This window comes from Lithobates pipiens, unplaced genomic scaffold, assembly GCF_037356315.1.
Source record: "Lithobates pipiens isolate NorthernLeopardFrog02 unplaced genomic scaffold, aLitPip1_a1.2 Scaffold_10, whole genome shotgun sequence".
Taxonomy (NCBI): domain Eukaryota; kingdom Metazoa; phylum Chordata; class Amphibia; order Anura; family Ranidae; genus Lithobates; species Lithobates pipiens.
Window position 1 is genome coordinate 47,826,147 of NW_027507686.1, and position 18,595 is coordinate 47,844,741.

At 37.4% G+C, this 18,595-nt stretch overlaps 1 long non-coding RNA gene across 1 annotated transcript in view; it reads right to left on the reverse strand.

Annotated features, from left to right (window-relative positions):
- Nucleotides 1–17,836, reverse strand: part of LOC143930299 (uncharacterized) — a 55,207-nt gene extending 37,371 nt beyond the window's left edge. Inside the window, exons 1-2 of the long non-coding RNA XR_013262748.1 lie at nucleotides 16,699–17,836; nucleotides 13,582–13,642 (exon numbers count right to left, since the gene is read on the reverse strand). This is a non-coding gene — a long non-coding RNA (uncharacterized LOC143930299). The remainder of the gene's footprint in view (nucleotides 1–13,581; nucleotides 13,643–16,698) is intronic.
- Nucleotides 17,837–18,595: the final 759 nt, after the last annotated feature.

Sequence of the window (18,595 nt, forward strand, 5' to 3'; positions counted from 1 at the left end):
AAAATACTATATAGCGGTTGAGCTTGGGTCAGTTTTTCTCTTGCTAAGAATAATGCTCTGACCAGGGTGGTGGGGAGTCCTATGGGATAGAGCGGGAGGAGACAACCTATGTGTATGCTGCAATAGAGCTCATCAGCTAATCTGCTTTTCATTATTATATATGATACCAAGAAACGAGCATTGGGGTAGATTTACTAAAATTGGAGAGTGCAAAGTATGGAGCAGCTCTGCATAAAAACCAATCAGCTTCCAGGTATTTTTTTTCTGTCAAAGCTTAACCACTAGCCAACCAGCGCGCGAAGATGTATTTCTGCACAATGGCACAGCTGGGAAAATGGGCATACAGGTATGTCCCCTTTAATTCACGGCATGGTGGGCGGCGTGCGCGCCCACCGTGTGCTCCGTGACCGTGCCCATGGGTCCCGCTGACTCGATGTCCGCCGGGCGCCAGCGATCGCGCCACGGAGCGTAAGAATGGGGAGATGCCTTTGTAAACAAGGCATTTCCCCATTCTGCCTAACGACATGACAGGTATCTACTGCTCCCTGTCATCGGGAGCAGTGATCACTGTCATGTCAACGGAAGCCCATCCCCCCACATTTAGAACACCTCCCTAGGACACACTTAACCCCTTGACCGCCCCCTAGTGTTTAACCCCTTTCCTGCCATTGTCATTTAAGCTGGCCATACACCTATAGCTTATCTGCAGATTTTCTATGGTTAGATGGAAAAAGTGCAACAGATTTCTCCATGTTCGCTAAACTGTGTGGATGGAGGAATCTCCCACTTTTTCCATCCAACCATAGAAAATCTGCAGATAATCTATAGGTGTATGGCCAGCTTTACACAGTAATGCATTTTTATACCGCTGATCGCTGTATAAATGACAATGGTCTCAAATTGGTGTCAAAAGTGTCTGATGTGTCTGCCATAATGCCGCAGTCACGATAAAAAATACAGATCACCGCCATTACTAATAAAAAAAAAATTATAATAAAAATGCTATAACTCTATCCACTATTTTGTAGATGCTATAACTTTTGCACAAACCAATTAATATATGCTTATTGTGATTTTTTACCAAAAATATGTAGAAGAATACATATCGGCCTAAACTGATAAAAAAAAATTAGTTTTTTATATATTTTTGGGGGATATTTATTATAGCAAAAAGTAAAAAATATTGCTTTTTTTTTTCAAAATTGTCGCTCTTTTTTTTGTTTATAGCTCAAAAAAGAAAAACCGCAGGGGTGATCAAATACCACCAAAAGAAAGCTCTATTTGTGGGAAAAAGTGGTTAATTGAAAAAGCTGAAGTTAGAAGCTGATTGGCTACCATGCACAGCTCCACCAGATTTGGCACTCTCCAGTTTTAGTTAATCAACTCCATTGGACATTATACATGATGCTTGTTTTATGGTGTCATGGTACTCGTCGATGGTTTATTCCCCAATGGCATCTCCCTTCCAGCCTCCCAGAATGTTATATTTTCCTATTCAGTAGACAGATGATCATTTTAACTCTTTCATCCTCACTCTATACAGTAGATCTATGACTTTTCATAAACGTTCTGATAAAAGTGTTCATTTTATCAACAGTATGAATAAATCAGATTTATCCTCTTGGTAAGTGTTTCTTTGTCTGAGCTTTTATTAAATGCGTAGTCAAAGACCGAAGCAATCGTTTTAAATCACTTTTTGGGCAGTTACTCTGGCAGGGAGAATACAGTGCAAAGTACACTTTAGCACAGAATGCTAAACAAATAGTAAAGAATGACAGTAGAATATTGCTATGATACAGAGGGACCCCTGACATTACTATTAAATCATCTATATTGCAATAATTATTGGCTATTTGATATAGTGAAATCTATGTTCTGAAAAGAGAATAATCAAATGCATCCCACAATCTTAACCATCTAAATCCAATAATTATAAGGTTAAAGAGTAACTCCACTTCTGTTGAGAAAAAAAGAGTCCCCTCTGGGTGATCTATATACATTGCAGGGATTTTAACAAACTTTGTTGCAGGTTCCCACCTTTTTGTTACTCTGAAGAATATGTTTGTCTGTGTCCATGTACAAAATCAATGTAAATCAGAGTGATTTTAAAATGAATAAACAGCTGCTGCACCTGCAGGGTCCTAACAAGGAACCTGGCAGGTTTTGCATCCCTTTAGACTTGATTTCCATTTGGAAGTATCTCACTAAAAATAAAAAATTTGTTGCAGGGGATGCTGAAAATCTGACTTGTATCTTAGTGTAGACTAGGGAAAATCAATGAGCCAATCACACAAACAGGAAATTACATATTTTGGGGGTGTTCTGTACATCATTTGTGAAATTACATTTCCTGGGGGTGTTCTGTACATCATTTCTGTACAAAACATCTCCAGGTTGCCATTTTGCATCTGGTGTGGGTTTTGCGGTTTTCCACAGCCTCCACTGTCATTGCAGTTGTTCGCATAGGAGGTCCATAGATTGTTTTAATCTGTTATTTGCTGTAGCCATTTGAGGCTTTTAATAAACTACCCCTATTGTCCACACTATGAGGAGTCTGGCCTCTCTTTTTTTCTTACCTATACCACTGGTGACATCCCGTCTGAAGTCACGGCCTACCTGGATGAGGAGGATATCGGAGGATTTGCTCAAAAGACCCAAGGAGGTCGGGGAGACCCCATAAGCCTTATATGATCCTTCCGTCATAAGGCTGGGGGGGGGGGGGTCTACAACATCTGGTGAGTGTACATCCCCACTTAAAGTATAACTAAAGGCAAACTTTTATTGTTTTGTCTTGCATAGAGTGGAGATGGATTAGAACACCAACCAATTTTTATTGCTGTCTGTGCTCCCATTATAGAGATTCACCCTCTGAATTTGTCCTGTTTACCATTATTATTGAAAGTGAAAGTAAAAGAAAACCCCAAATTATGGGTTGTCCCCAGAAACGTAATAGAGGAGAAATCTTCCAATGGGGACACTAGTTCTGGTGATCTGGAGGTCCTCAAGAAAATCCCTTAATTTGCAGGGATTTCTTCTCACTTCCTGTGTGGCTAAGGGACAGGAAGTGAAGGGAAATCTTTGTAATGGGACACAGATGGAGAAAAAAGAATCTGACAGGGGTTATAACCCTCCCTTACTCTGAAATGAGAAAAAAAAAAGTCTTGCCTATAGTTCTACTTTTTCCATTGTATGATCCACGTAGGAGGAATTTCCATTTTTATTGGATTATTCAAAGGAATTTTTTGGGACTTTGTTTCTTTTACACATTTTTATTCACATATATTCACTTGTTTGGACATCATATAATACTTTTTGAGCACTTAAGGTTTTCAAGGATCTGTTTATCTAAATCAGCCCCCATCTTGTTTGAGATATATATATATTTTTTTATTTATTTATATATATATATATATATATAAAATATAAATAAATAATAATATATATATCTATATATATATATATATATATATATATATATATATATATATATATATATATATATAATTTGAAATCTATTTGTTTGCACCAAGTTTATGTAGTTCACAGTGTACACTTTTATTTATTAATGCAATTTTGGCAAGCACTGTTTGCACAATAGGTTTTGTGTACATTTAGCTATGCCATTTTGCATTGCAAATAGTTGGCGCCATACCTGATCACATGTGCAGCATCATGGCAGTTGAAGATCAAACAGAGGCCAAGATGGCAGCTTCCTTGGCTGAAAATTATAGGAGGGTTTAGTTCTGCTTTAAAGGACCAGTATAATGAAAAAATATTGTATTTTAATAACTGTATGGAGTATTATATGTATAGATAGTACTGAGTACATGGATTATTGTTTATTTCACGTCTCATTTTCATTATTGGAGCTAAATTTATATGCAGACCAAGTTGATGAGGATGAGAAAAACGATAACACTGCCGGAGGTGCTTACAATGCTCACATTTTATTCACAGTGTTTAAATCTTACAAAAATGCTCTAATTGCTCAGACTCCCCAGGCAGTGTGATAGTTTGTGCCAATCCCTGGCACTGTCACTTTTGCTGGATAATTTGGCCTTAATGTTATTGATGAGCAAAGTGTAAATATAAAGTGAAAAAAGTATAAATGAGTGTAAAAAAAAAAAAAAAGAAGTAATAACCTGAACACTTTTATCATATGGATTAACCACGTACAGTTACCAGACTACAATATTACCATGATAGTGTTTTTTTTGACGAAAATTGATCATAAAAAAGATCTTTCTTAGACGTCTCCAGAAAAATCGATTTCTACAGCTGGAATTGTTGGCTGCTTTCCATTTAAAAAATGATTTTTTTTTGCATGTCTGATTTAACATCTTAGGATAACTGAATGGTAATACATAATACACATGTGCTTTTTATGTACCTGGAAGCATTATTTTGATATTTTTGGCACCATTGCTTGTGAATTTTGTCAAGTGAATGATCTTTTTGGTGGAAGAAATCCTAAAGCCGGCCATACTGTACATGGGTTGCATTCCGAAAGAATTTTCTTTGGAAAATCGTAAGTAAGAATTTTCATTAATGGCGGCCCGTCCATAAAGGGCACACGGGTGCCCCCCCCCCATCCATGGATCCGTCCCCTGATCTACATATCAGAGCGCCGGATCATGGATTCCAATGCGGGTGGGTATTTTTTTTTTAAGCACCTGATTAGAGCCAGAGGCTCTAATTGGCTTTAAAAAGGGTGGCCTTGGAGCGCAGAGCATTGCACTCCGAGCCCACCCAGATTTGTGACGATAGCAAATTAATTCTTGCTATTTTCACACTAAAGTTTCCCCCTGCCAATCAGAAGGCAGGTCGTGAAACCTGTTTCCAGATTGGCCAAAGCGTCAGGTGAACCTATTTTTACTCCAGTTCAGTTGGGTCACATGATCCTGCAGCTCCAGCTCACCTGTGTCAGTAAGCTGCTGCTGCTTCAGGGGGGAGGAGGGAGCGCCGACAACAGCTGAGCCATGGGAGCCTGTGGGTGATGTCATAAATCCAGGAATTCACTTCTGTTGCTGAGCACTCCCTTACACAGGGGAGCAGGAACTGCTGAATCACTTGACTGGACCAAACCTGCTAAAAAAAAGGTGCCCCCATTAGGGAGATTTACCATCTCTATTTATCCTGTTAACCACTTGCCGACCAGCTGCCATCGTTATACGCCGGCAGGTCGGCTCTCCTGCGCAATCTCTTTAGCTGTCGGTTCGGGCGGACTCCGCCGACCCGCAATCACCTAGTACATAGGCAGAATGGGGATCTGCCTATGTAAACAAGCAGATCCCCGTTCTGCCAGGAGACATGACAGAGATCTACTGTTCCCAGTCATCGGGAACAGTGATCTCTGTCATGTCGCTGCTGGTCCATCCTCCCCTACAGTTAGAACACGCTGAGGGAACACACTTAACCCCTTTATTGCCCCCTAGTGTTAACCCCTTCCCTGTCCGTGGCATTTGTACATCAATCAGAGCATTTTCATAGCACCGATCAATAATAATAATAATAATCATAATAATGTCACTTGCCCCCAAAAAGTGTCATTTGAGGTTAGATATATCTGCCTCAATGTCGCAGTCCCGCTAAAAATCGCAGATCGCTGCCATTACTAGTAAAAACAATAAAAATGAATAAAAATCCCTAAATCTATCCCATAGTTTGTAGATGCGATAACCAATCAATATTGTGATTTTTTTTTACCAAAAATATGTAGAAGAATATATATGTCAGCCTAAACTGATGAATACATTTTTTTTTATTTTTTTTTGGATATGTATTATAGCAAAAAGTAAAAAGAAAAAAAAAGTTTTTTTCAAAATTATCGATTTTGTTTGTTTATAGCGCAAAAAATAAAAAAAACACAGAGGTGATCAATTTACCACCAAAAGAAAGCTCTATTTGTGGGGAAAAAAGGACGTCAATTTTGTTTGGGTATAACGACCACGCAATTGTCAAAGCAACGCAGTGCCGTATCGCAAACAATGGCTTGGTTATTAAGGGGGCAAATCCTTCTGGGGCTGAAGTGGTTAAACATTATTATTGATTGTAAGATTAAAAGAAAATCCCAAATTTTGGGTTGTTCACAGAAAAGCAATAAAGGATTTTTTTTTTTATATGGACACTAGTTCTGGTGGCCTGGGGGGATTCCCTTATTTCCTGGTACTTCCTGTTTTGGCTATTGGACATGAAGTGAAGATAAATCTCCCCAGTACGACACAGACAGCAAACAAAAAAAAATGCACAGGGGTTATAACCCCCCCCCCCCCTTACTTTATCCAAAATGAAAAAAAGTTTTGACTATAGTTCAGTACAGTACTATGCAGGCATCCGGGGTAAAGCTGCCCACATAGACCAGTGGTCATCAACCCTGTCCTTAGTGTCCACTAACAGACCAGGTTTGCAAGATAGCTGAAATACATCACATGCGATATAATTTGCTGCTCAGTGATTGCAGTATTCTAGTCTACATAAAACCAGGTCTGTTAGTGGGCCCTGAGGACAGGAGTTGAGAACCACTGACATAGACCATCCTCTGCACCGCAATCAAGGACATCCATTCCATGCTGTGCTCCACCAGTGCTTCAAGCCTTGCTTTCAGATCGCTCTACTGAAAGGTAGTCTTCCCGCTCATGGTTGCAGACTGACAGCAGTGAGAGCCGGTGGTGCGGAGGATGGTCTATGCGGACAGCTTTACCCCGGATACCTGCATACTTAAATTGCCTGTTTTAATCATCAACCATGTGAGTTGCTAAATATTTAACCTTCATTAATGTAACCATATCGCTACTCTTAAAGTGGTTGTCAACCCTTACAACCAACTTTGACCTACAGGTAAGCCTAGATTAAGGCTTACCTGTAGGTCCAAGAAATATCTCCTAAACCTACACGGATTAGGAGATATTTGCCAAAAGACGGGCACCGCTGTCTACGGCGCATGCGCACTGAGCGCGCCGCTGTCAACGGCCATATGCCGCGAGTGGCGGCTCCCATGCACATGCGCGGGAGTGACGTCATCGCGGCTTCGCTGAATGACAGCGTCGGAGCAGCGAGACCCACCGAGAAGATGGATGCTCCGGACTACAGGGGACAGCGGTGACTTCGCTGGCTCCTGTGTCAGGTAAGTGACACATAATGGACTGCTATGCGATGCATAGTAATCCATTATGCTTTACCTTTGCAGGGAATCAAAGAGGAAGTAAACCCATCAGGGTTTACTTCCTCTTTAAGCCTCATACACACTACCAGTTTTTCTGCTGAGTTTTTCCTTCAGGTTTACCAAAACCATGTAGTGCAAGGGTCTGCCTGATTGTATACAAATTGAAACTCCAAAGGTTTGACCTCATATTATATGGTTTTGGTAAATTTGAAGGACAAACTCAGCAGAAAAACAGATAGTGTGTATGGGGCTTCTCTTCTCTTTTTGTACTCTGTAGCTCTTGATGGATTTTGCTTCTAATCCCCTTGTGGAGGCTTCCATTTGTGGATGGACATTTTATGGTTACACAACCTGGTCACATTGCTATAATCTTTTTATTGACTATAAATTGAAAAACCTATAAATAAATGGTTGTGGAACAAATCATCTGAGTTTCCATTATTTCTTATGGGGAAATTTGCTTTGGATTACAAGCATGTTTCCTGAACGAATTATTCTCACAATCCAAGGTTTTACTGTATAATTCTTTGGTCTTAGCAGCCTGATAGAGCAGCAGGGATGGAAAGGGACAGTAAGTATAAGCAGTTGGACCTGTGAACCTGTTGCTTTGCACTCCATGGTCAAGTTGCTAGATTTTAGCAAAAGGGCACTTACAGGTCCTGCAACCTCTGTCCTTTATCAATGGTTAGCATTACACAAAGCACAGAAACAGACAAAGCTTTGCTTAGACTGCTCAACTATGATGAACATGACTTTAAACTACTTGGAGGAAAGTCCAGAACTAATCTTAGAAAGTATTATTTTACTATAAGAGTAGTTGATGCTTAGAATAAACTTCTAGCAGAGGTAGTGAGCCAGTCAACAGTAAATGACTTCAAGCATGCTTGGGATAAACATAGATCTATAGTCAAAAAAATAAAAATAAATCGTGTAAAAAAAAAAAGAAAAAAAAAGCAAGCACAATGGACCACTCAGTCTTTTTTATGCTTTAAAATTCAAAAAATCTTCACATGTGCTTTTCAGATGGAGGCATGAAGATTCCACAAGATTTTTGCTTTAGAAAATGTTTTTTTTTTTTTTTTTTTTTTTTTTAGCATGATCTCTTGTGACTATAGTAGTCATAAGTAAGACTTATTGCAGCAAGATAGCCATATACCATATTTATGTGCTTAGTGGCCTATTCACAGCTGCCATTGTTTAGGTTCGGGGGGGGGGGGGGGGCAGACAGCAATAAAAACCTGACAAAGGTTCTAACGGTTCACTACTCTATCCAAAACTAGAAAAAAAATGGTTTTGTTCATGGAATGTAACATTCTATAAATACGTCTTACACTCTACCTCCATTTATAATGTAAACATTTCTGTACATATAGATGAAGGTCCTTAATAATTTAATTTACCTTCTCAGCACCCTTCAAAGTGACAAGGTTGTTCATAGACAAGACGTTATGATATCAGAACACATCAAATGTCAAAGTTCTGCAGATGTTTTTTTGCCTTTTAAATCCCTGGCCAGAGACATATCTCTTCACCCTTACATGTCAGTCATCCCCTATGGATGAAATCTGATTTATCTCCCAATGGTAATTCGACGCAGAACACAGTGACTGGAAAAATAGTTCTTACAGGAAATATTCATTAACCCTTTCTGAGTCTCAACTTAAAGCGATTGTAAAGTCTCATTGTTTTTCCTATAAAAATAACAAACATAAAAAAAAAAAAAATAACAAAAATAACAAACCTGTTTAGTTAGAATGTATTTGCACAGAGCAGCCTGGATCCTCCTCTTCTCGGGTCCCTGTTCTGTGATCCTGGCCCCTCCCCCCAGTTCAGTGTCCCCATAGCAAGCAGCTTGCTATGGGGGCACCTGAGCCGAGTCAGAGCTCTGTGTGTCCATTCAGACACAGAGCCCTGACCCGGCCCCGCCCCCTCTCTCCCCTGATTGGCTAGCTGACTTTGATTGACAGTGAAGGCAGCCAATGGCTCCGCTGCCGTGTCTCAGCAAATCAGGAGGGAGAATCTTGGAGACATTAATGGACATCGCTGGACAGAGAGGGGCCTCAGGTACATGTTAGGGGGGCTGAGGGGGACTTCTGCACACAGAAGCCTTTTTATCTTAATGCATAGAATGCATTAAGGTGAAAAACCTTAAGCCTTTACAACCACTTTAAGACTGGCAGAATGTTTCTATAAGCAATGTAACCCTACCACTAAAGTGATTATAATGGCTTCCCAACCTCCTCCATCTTTAAAGGTAACCTGTGATCATAGAAATATGGCAACACATGTTGCAGTTGGTCTTGTGTTCCTGGAGAACCCCCAGCCCTGCTGGTATAGCTATGCATCTGTATGTTTTTGTAAGAGGAGCCCAGCAGGAACTAAGTGGCATTAGATGAGGGATCACCCATGCTTCTGAAACAAGGATGAAGGAATCTTGGCATATAAGAAACGGGTAAAGAGATCCATTGGACCCTTACTAGTTCACTCTGGAAGACCTGCTCCATTTCATAGCACCTCACCACTGATCACAGTGTAAACCTGACTCATTGGGCATGCAAACTTTATTAAAGTGTCATCAAATAAAAAAAAGAAGACTCTCAAGGTACACACCTTTCCTGTGCCGCTAGGGCACTGGCTCATCCAGTAAGACTCTTCTGCTGAAATCCATAGAGAAACTGGTACTTCTGGAAGTGTTGATCTCCTGGGTGTCCCTGCAGCTCTTATTGGTTCCTCTCTTTGACTTTCAATTATTGCAGGTTAGAGTAATAGCATGGAGGTCAGCAGAAGGAACAAGTGAGAGATGCTGGGGACCCAGGAGATAGACATCCTATAAATGCTGGGTTTGCTAAAGATCTCAGCAAAGGAATTCTACAGATTGGAGTGGCATTCTGGCAGGGCAAGCTGTATGGAGAGTATTTTTTTTTTTTACAGGTACACTGCTTTAAGGTTCTTTTATTATTATAATTATTACTATTATTTTATGACAAGTACTATTCTTCCTTATTGGGTTTCTCTTTAGTAGGCAATTGGGCCTCTGCAGGCTCTGTAGTGCAGGGCTGAACTTGCAATGGGTCAAAAGGCCCACGTTACCAGTTCCCTGAAGATAATGGTTTACCCAATTATTCCAATCAGCAATTTTCAGCAAATAACCGATGTATGCAGATTGGTCACTACAATTTCAGTTTTGAGGGAGCAGATTTGCTCATCCCTATTCTGAACAACCTATGACTGCTGCAGACTGTCAGTTTATAGAGGAAATACACACATTTAATAAAAGAAATGTATGAAATTTTGCATTTTCTCTTTTAAATTATTATGATCACAACTAAAAATACAAATTACTTTATTTCATTTAAATTTGAAATATTATATATGAATATTTCACATTTTTGTTTCCAGCACACATGTGGTGCTTTAAACTATAACTGCTGTGCAAAAAAAGAGAACACAATAGCTCAAGCTCAAATTTGCACAGAGAACTGAATTGGGTTCATTTATCAGAGTAGAGCCTGGTCATACGTTAAAAAGAACATTCATTTACATGAAAAGTGGTAAATATTTGTGAATCTTTGTTCATTTACTTCATCACAAGCAATGAAATTATATGCAAGGGAAATTGAAAAGTATTTTTGTTCAACCCAGCGGGCTGAACAATACAAAACCTTACAGATTGCTGTATTAACATATTGTATATTGTATAGCTATTGTGTCCCCCTGTCCCCCCAGAACACAGTGATCGGGACTCGCAGCCATTGACTTCTGTCGTATAAGGAGCTGTACACATGGGCTGACAATTAGATGGTTCCTGCTGAACCGACCGTTTTCAGCCAACCAACCAACCAATTTGGTCTTCCCCACAAAACCACATTTCCAGCATTTAATTAGGACTGCAGTAATTAGAAGAGCCTGACCCAGAAGAGGCCTTTGGTATTATGCACATCTGTTGGGGAGGGTCCCATCCTCAGTTTATCATGTTCTAATAATATGAAACTAGCCGTCTTTGCTCAGCAGCCAACAGACGTACTTTATCTACCTTATAATGGCCATTCACACATTGCATTTCTCAAGAATTTTTGAATTTCGCACAATTTTAACAAAAACAACTAAGCCAATTCATGTAACCTACCATCAATTATTCAAATAAAATGATGCTCAGAGCAGTGGAGTTTAGTTAAAGACTAGAAGTCACAATCTAGGTGCCTAAGCTGTGGTGTCCTCCCATGCACCAAAAGACAAGACAGTCATCGAGAAAAGACAGCTGGCCACTCCATAGTCTTCAAGTATTTTATTTTGCCATACCAGTGAGTACACAGACAGTGCCGACGCGTTTCGGCGATAAGCCTTGTTCACAGCACATCTAGCATCAATAATGTTTTTTGAAAGTTTGAAAAAAACTGAAACTGGTGGCCATAGGTTTTTTTTTTTTTATTGGTTTGTCATTTTTGTAACAGACAGCTGGTTGAAAGTGGTTGAAATTGCCTGCCAACAGCCATGTGTATATGGTCAACTGCTCCAGTTTTGTTAAAAAATAATAATAATATTGTGGTTGATTTACCAAAGGCAAATACACTGCTCACTCTACAAGGGAATGTACTCAGAGCTTAGTGAATGAGGTGTAACATTGTACATTGTTTAAATAAATTTCTATCTGATTAAAAAAAAAAAAAGGAATACCCAATCATGTGCAAAGAAAATAAAAATAAACAGTATTTTTGCTTACACATGATTGGATGATGGAAGTCAGCAGGCCTTCACCTCATTCACTAAGCTGTTGTTTAATGTACAGTCTATTTGCCTTTAGTAAATCAACCCCACTCTATTCTGTTATCTGGATGCATCTGTACCTGCTATGATAGTGTATTTATATTAATTCATTATTGCCTTGATGTATATCTTTCTCCACGTATACATGCAGATAAAGCTGCCCTGCAAAATTGACAGTGTTCGGACATACAATAAATAGGGTGTTTGAGCAGCTATACACAAAAAAAAGAGAAAAAAAATAAGAAAAACACAAAAAAAAATGTGAATAAGATGAATAAAGGGTAATTGTTTCAATTAGTATCTGTGGTTAACTATATGCATAAATTCATGCTAAATAAAATAGGAAAAACTAAACTAAATACTGTCATTAAATATATTAATCACTTACAAATAGAATGAGCAATATTTTCATGTCAGTGGTGCTCTACGAATGTCTACTACTGAAAAACATATATATAAAAGACAATACAGTTGGGATCTCATTATAATAAAAGTATTTTTTTTGTCTTGTTTTTATAGTAGTTTAAATTAGTTTTAAGCCGGTGTTCATTGCAAAATTCAATACCCAATCAGATTCAGGAGAATATATATATATATATATATATATATATATATATATATATATATATATATATATATATATACCCCTGAACTATCTGGGCAGTTGGTGAAAACACAGGCCGATGTCAATTTGTTTTACACTGAGTAAAATTTCTACATCAGTGTTAGTAGATCAGTAACCTTCACAATTGCCATACTGCATCAATGTCAACAAAGTCACCTATGTAGCAGGTAAGTCTGCTTCTTACTCTAAGTATAAAAAAACAAAAATCCATAGGATAATTATTAATTTTAAATTCTTATTATCATATGTCATTTTTGTTACAAAAATGCTGTGAATTTTATCTTAATTTGCTGTCTTGCTTTTTAGTCGTGGTCCATTGTGTTCATTAAATAAAATGAAAGAAGAAAAATATTCATCATAACACTGACAATAATCAGTCTTTTTTTTTTTTTTTTTGGCTCTGAAACTTGGTAGTATAAATCAGCTAAAAATAAAAATAAATACTTCTGCTATTTAGTATAAGCATTTTTAAAATGCTGAATGGGAAAACAATAAAATTAAAAGTGAGTGAGAGATGTATTTTTTGTTAACTTGGCTCAACCTTTGTCATGGTACAGAGGCCTGCAATGTACATTAAAGGCCTATTCTATCAACAACACAATGAAATAAATGAATATATAAACAAATACATAACATTTCAATAGGATATAGAAAATGCATTGTTTTTTACAAAAACTGTGAAAATATTGCCAGTACATATAATTGAATTGCAGGGCATGATGGGATAACTTAGGGTTAATTTTCCTTAGTCCAATCCTTGCTCTGTTCTTCCCATTAACACACAGAGATAGTATATCTTGCTAAATCAAAGCTCACCTGGGATTTGTGCTTTTTTTTTTTTTTTTGCTTTTTTTTTTTTTCAGTTGGAATTTTCTTCCCTCCCAAGAGTTTGTCTGTACGTGAACCTCCAGCATCCCGGTCTCGATATAACATTTTAGCGCATTCAATAGCTATTTGTTGAGCTACATGTACTGTGTGCCCTCCTTATTTATTTCTTTATACCGACACGGAATGTAAAGTGAAGACGTACCTTTTGAACTTCAGGCATCAACGATTTTCACATCACCGATGTGGAAGATTCCCGAGTGTACCTGGGCGAGCGGATATATCAAAAGAAACAAGAGTTCATGAATATTCACAGCTTAATACAGAGAGATCTCATACTTACAGCACCTAAATACAGTGATTGTATTTTGTCTCGTATTATAAAACATTTATACAACATGGTACAGTTGGAATTCATCAAAACGTTAACCACTTCAGAGACCTTGGCTGGCTGAACAATTTGTTTTTTCTTCAACTTTTAAAGATGGATAGTTTACTGATTTTTGTATTAATTTATAAGCTGATAACTGATTTAATATTTAAAATAAGAAAGTAATTTACTAAGGTACAGAGTTGTTTAAAGTGTAATTTTTTAAAGGGAACTCTTGACCCCCTTGTATTTTATTATATAGCAATTATACTGTATCCCTTTATATTGTAAAGTGCTGAGCAAAGTGTTGGCGCTATATAAATCCTGAATAATAATAATAATAACTTTAAAAAAACAGACCACTAAAAAAATCAGATCACTGGTTTTGTTTTTATTTTAAATTGATCATTTAAATTATTTAAAATTAATAAATGTTTCTGGGCTTACTCAGCATAATAATCTCTAAATGTATTTTTTATTACAGTACTATCATAGCATTTTTTATTTGTCGAAAAATTAAAAGTGTGGCAGCGCTGCAATATGACAATCTACAAAATAAGACTCCAGCTGACTTGCGCAATATATAATTAAATAAAAATAAAAATAAAAGTCCAAATAATAAAGCAAAAAACAATTCCTTCAACTGATGTTGTAGGTTTATTATTATTAGTTATATTATCCAATTATTCTGCATATTAGCGCGCCACTACTTTATTTCAAATGACATTCTTTATTTGTCATTGTGTTCTGTTCCAATGTATAATTTGACAAAGTTTAAAAATGTAAAAATACTTATAAAAACACAAAATAATTGTCGGCCTTGCCCTGACTATTATTATTATGATTTTCTATTTGTAAGTCATCAATAGATTTCACCTGCTTATACAAGCTAAGGCTGACCATACATTATACAATTGTCTTCTACAATGTTCCTTTGGATTTACCAAAATCATATAATATGAGGTCAAACCTAAACACTTTCAATTTGTATGCAATCAGGCAGGCCCTTGCACTACATATTTGAAAGTAAATCTAAAGGAAATTGAATTAGAAAATCGTTGGGGGGGAAATGGAACCGATTTATTAAAATTGTAGAGTGCAGAATCTGGTGCAGCTCTGCATAGAAACCAATCAGCTTCCAGATTTTGTTGTCAAAGCTTAATTGAACTGAAGTTAGAAGCTGATTGGCTATCATGCAGAGCTGCACCAGATTTTGCATTTTGACAGTTTTAGAAAATCAACCCCAATGTGTAGAATAAGTGAATAAGCTACCAGTGTGCATTCTTTTTTAAGCTTGGTCGTTTCTAAAAAAATTAAGGGGGTGCTAAAAAACAAACTTGAATAATAACTAATACAAACGCTCTAGTGAAGTGCAATAATTGCACAAGCTATACAGTAAAAAAATAAAATAAAAATAAATAAATAAATAAATAATATTATATATATATATATATATATATATATATATATATATATATATATATATATATATATATATATATATATATATTATATTATATTATATTATAATAGTATAATATATTAATATATATATGTGTAAGTCAGGAGCCATACAGCAATATATATATATATTGCTGTATGGCTCCTGAATTATTGCACTCTACTGGATATTTGGTATAAGTTAATCTTTAAGTTTTTTTTTTTTTTAGCCCTCCCTAATGATTTTTTGTTTAAATGATTCACAGTATAGGATCATTCCTACACAATTGGGGAGCAGCTTTTAATTGGTCTCATAGTTGCACTTTATATATCATATTTTATGTAAAATTGTAGTGGCGTATCCCTAACTGTAGCGTAACCCTAATTGTAGTGTAGTATCCCTAGCATTTATTTAAAAAAAAAAAAAAAAAACTGAATAAAAAATAAAACAAGAATATAAATATGCAATAAAATATAAAATAAAAAGTAAAATGTATGGTATACTGCAAACAATAACAAACATTATTAGTAGTTACTAATAAAAAAAAATGGAACAATAATAAAAATAACATTATAAAATAATATCATAAATTGTATAGTTCGATTACAGTTTGCATGCATGTATAAAAAAAAAATACCTATTTTAAAATGAATGTCTGGCACAGAGTTGCACTTTAAGGATCAGTTTACCATTTGTGCTGCAGTTGCTATAAGTGTTTCTCAAGGCAAGGGGATAGGTTTGTAATTCAACCTAAAGAGTTGTTCATCTTTATTTACCAAAAGGATTAGTTACTTATTGAGTCATCACTTCTGTTTTTGTTTTTTCCTCTTCAAAATAGTTTCCATTTTTTTAATATTAGAAAATGAGATTATCGGTAAATGTTCTATAGTCTTCAGACTGCGATCCCTTTATCAGAAAAGATTATGTACAATGAACCTTTGCTTGGTCCCATTTAATGTAAGGGGCTTATTGAAACTTGCACCCAGGAGGTCCTTGTTGCACTGGAAAACTGTATTGGGAATATTCGATAAGTCTTTCTACATTTAAAAGACGACTCAGCCAGTTTACCTTAGATGGTAAAGCTTTAAAGCTGCCTTTGCTATTGCTGCAAAAGACAGGCTAGTTTATTGCTTATTGGAAGGGTGCTATCATTTTCTGAATTTTGATTAAGACAGCAGAACCCCCTGGCTGATTAACCTAAAGCCATACGAATATGTTTATTAAGAAACGATAGGCCGCAAATGATACCTTGCACCGCTTAAGGTGTCACTTCAAGATTTCCACCCTCCAGATCCTCTGGCGTGTTATTTTTGGAGCATACGTTCAGGGCTGCCTTAAATGCTGCTCTTGGCATCGTGCCCAGGATCTCTTAAAGTAGATGACATTTTTAGACATTCGGTGTCATTTTCCTCAATATGACCTCTACTTTCATGCCAGGGATGAATCCATCCTGTTATTAATGCATTCAGTTTCATGAGGGGAAAAAAAAAAACGCTATTCAATTTTCACACCTGAATAGAGTCCAACAAAAATCCTAGTTTGCTCCAGTTATCGTTGTGCGGATGAGTTGAAGTCGGTCTTTCACTGTAGGTCTTTCACTAGGTTTATGGCTTTCGCTCTAGTGGGATGATGGAAAAAAGTTTTAGTGTTATGGTGTACCTGAACCCAAGAACAAAAATGTAATGCAGCTTACTATTTCTGAGATGTGGTGGCTGCTTTTGTTTTCTTTTTTTTTTCTTTACACTCTTCACAAAGCTCCCTCACTGTACTGTATCTATTGATGATCAATATTGTCATGTTGTGTGTTAGGACTATAGAACACCTTTGTAATGAACCATCAAGCACCAAGCTTGGGTGCCTCCTTCAAGATTTAGCTTCCTCCAGTCTGGAGCCAGGAACCAGGTATTATAGATGAATATTGCACCCAAGGACTAGACGATACTAGCTTAGGTGCAAACTGGAAGTGTTTATTGTAAACTCACACAGAATATATATCATGCAAGATCCTAACCCAGGGGTCTCCGAACTTTTTAAACAAAGGGCCAGTTGACTGTTCTTCAGACTTTAGAGGGGCCGGCCTGTGGCCATTGGGAGTAGAAATTGTCTTGGAGTCAGTGGAAGTAAACAGTACAATTTTAGCATTGGAGAGAGGAATAGTGCCCCATCGTTGGTGTCAATGGGAGAAATAGTGTCCTGTTGTTGTCGTCAGTAGCAGTAATTATGCCTCATTGTTGGGGTCACTGTAAGGAATAGTGTCTAGCATCAGTGGGAGGAAAAGTGCCCCAAGGGCCAGGTAAAGGCAAGCAAAGGGCAGCATCCGGCTCCTGGGCCACATTTTGGAGACCACTATCCTAACCAATGCAAACTGTAAACAGCACATCTAAGGAACAGCTACCATAAACATAAGCAGTGATCTAATTAAACAGTAAGCTAATCAAGATAAGCATATAACATCTCACAATAGTTCAGTAACAATGTAAAGTGGACACAAGATAATCACCATTAGCAGACAGGCAGAGATAATAGGTCACTCACTTAACAATGGGAATTCACACCTAGGAAACCCACAATGGGGAAATGATACCATGGGAGAAAGACACCTTAGAAAACAGACTATAGCAAGACACCCCAGCATCAGGTTAATTTGAGCTGATTATATTAACATCTACTCTGAGTCTCACAGTCTAAAGCAGTCATTGCTGGTTTGGGCACAAAAGGTCCCAAATCTGTATCCCAGGCAAGGATTCCCAGAGTCTGTGTGCTTCAGGGAGACATGGACCTGAAAACTCTCAATGGAGCCCCCTCAAAAGCCAGGGCTCATAGTCAGTAGGGGAAAGGCTACCCTGCAGTCCTCTCCAAAAGCCCCTGTCCTGGTTGGGTCTGTCACAACCATCCGTTATACTGTAATCATAAGAGGTTCTTATGTCCACAGAGAAAGCAAGGAAAAATGCTAAGTACACAAGAACTTTTGAGTTCACTAGACTTCTGGAAGGATGAACAAGTATTTTTCTTGCACTTTTTCACCATACGTAACAAAACACTTTCAATGGTATGTTTAACAGACCAAAAAAAAGTAGATAAGTAAAACATGCTAGTAATCAAAGCGAAAATCATTACCATCTCATACAATATAATTACATCCATTACTGAACTAAAAGCAACTTACAGTGAGAAAGTGAAATTCACTTACCTACTTCACCTCTTTGGACGTACTATGTATGTCCACAGAGTGAAGCATTCAAAACCAGCTCATGGCTGCTGTAGCTTTTACAGTGCAAGTGGTGTGGCATCCCTTGTCTCTACAGCCAGGAAAGCAGCTAATCAAGCAAGATCTGTATTAAAGCACATGGGAAACATTAGGGGTCTAATAGACCCATAATGCTCCATAGCAGCCGTCAGTATTTTTAC